The following is a 2,159-nucleotide window of genomic DNA, read 5'->3' as shown; positions in this document are numbered from 1 at the left end:
ATAAAAAGTAGAAAATTAGTTTTTGAAAGAAACTAATATGAGGAAACATAAAATTGGAATATATATGCTTCTAATAGCTATGTTTATTACTCAATAGAAAATGGATTGATCCCTTTAACATAAGGACCAACCTTTTTTTTAACAATTTTTTTATTGAAAAGGGATTGTAACCTTAATATAAGGACAAGTCTTTTTTTTAATAATATAAAGATCGATTAATCTTTTAGAAAAATGGATCAATCCCTTATAGAAATGGATCAGTCTTTTTTCTTAACTAATGTTTAGTGTATATTACAACAAAAGGGATTAATCCTTTTTCTTAACTAATGCTTAGTATTTTTAATCAAAACGAAACAATATTGTAATATATATAGCGATCTATTTTCTTTGCATAATCATCATTAGTGTCATTTTATTGAAAAACAAAATCAATCCATGTAATAGAAGGTCATTATCATTATTATCAAATTTAAAATTGGTTTTGCTTGGGAAATTTTTTTCCCATGAAACATTAATCCAAAACCCAATGAAACAACTAATAACCCAAAAACAATAATGTATAGAAGGATCTAGATAATGTCAAAATCTTATAACCAACCAAAGATGAAATAAAAATATCAAATCAAATGATATTTTAAGGTTGTTGTTAATATTTTAATGTTTAACAATAACTCATTTTTTCATTTACAAACTTTATTAAGAATTCACAATGATAAATTATGTTATTGCAACCAATAAGTAGAAAGTTAAAATAGGTAACGACATTTTAAGGTTGTTGCTAATATTTTAACGTTTAACAATAACTTATTTTGTTGTTACAAATTTTATTAGTAATTCACAACTATAAATCGTGTCATTGCTATTAATAAGCAGAAAATTAAATTACGTATCAATATTTTAAGGTTGTTGCTAAGATTTTAATGTTTAACAACATATTTTTTTCGTTACAAATTTTATTAAGAATTTGCAATGAAAAATTGTGTCATTGCAACGAATAAGCATAAAATTAAATTTCATAACAATATTTTAAGGTTGTTGTTAATATTTTAACATTTACAACAACTTATTTTGTCTTTACAAATTTTATTACGAATTTAAGTCGTATCAAGTGGGTATCGAAAACCCCTTCTTCTTATAATTTTAGTCGTCAAAAAATGGACTGTCGATGCCAGACGATCATATGCCAGGCCATGTGCAAGGTCGTGTAACTTACTGTTCACAAAAATTGGAGGCACATGGAGTGTGCCCAGACCGTGTGTGGTTATGAATTGTGCACTGTTCACACGGGCCAGTGACATGGGTGTGTGTCCAGGCTATGTAACTCACTGTTTGCGAATTAGGACCACACGAGCGTGTGTCAAGCCTTGTGGGACATACAGGCAAGCACATGTGCGTATGCTAGACTGTGTGGAGTCACACAGGTCAGTTCTCCAGGCTGTGTGAAACCACACGGATGTGTGAAACAATATTTAGAACTTTTTCCTCGGGCCACAAGCATCGTTCAAAACGAATACAAGCCTGTTGTAGGGTCCTTATGATCTGAATTAGGCTATGGAACTTGATATCTAACTATCTGATAACGATCAACTTGCGACTGTACGTATGTCTTCTATGTTTGAACCTAAGTAAGTAGGATCTGTCAAAACGCAATATGCTATTGTCAAATGTATGTGAATTATCCAGGTATGATATGTATTCTGTTAAGTTTGTTAGTATGCCTTTACGTGACTTTATTGCTTAAGAACATGTGATATCTAAATATGTTGAATTGATTGGTACTGGTTCTGATCTATAACCATGCATGTAACTTCATGAAAAATATGATATTATTTGTTAATTTTCGATAAATCTGTTTTATAACACATGAACTCCCATGCCTACTAACTCTGTTACTGTACGATAGCATGACTTACATGCTTATCACTCTACTTCAGTATATGCATGCTTGGACGGATTGCATTGGACTTGGGATAATGTGAAAGGAGGAAGTTTCTAGCAATTTGATTATTCGCATTATCGGGTTGTCTATCCACATTTTTGTTCTGGCAGCTTGGCTGCAATTTAGTGGCTTAACCACATGTATCCGATCTGGTAGTTTTAACTGCAAAAATTTTAGTGGCACTATCCACAGTTACCTGTTGGTGTATTTGGCTGGACGA

This window comes from Gossypium hirsutum, chromosome A01, assembly GCF_007990345.1.
Source record: "Gossypium hirsutum isolate 1008001.06 chromosome A01, Gossypium_hirsutum_v2.1, whole genome shotgun sequence".
Lineage (NCBI taxonomy): Eukaryota > Viridiplantae > Streptophyta > Magnoliopsida > Malvales > Malvaceae > Gossypium > Gossypium hirsutum.
The sequence above is the reverse complement of the archived record's forward strand: the minus strand, read 5'-3'. Positions refer to the sequence as shown.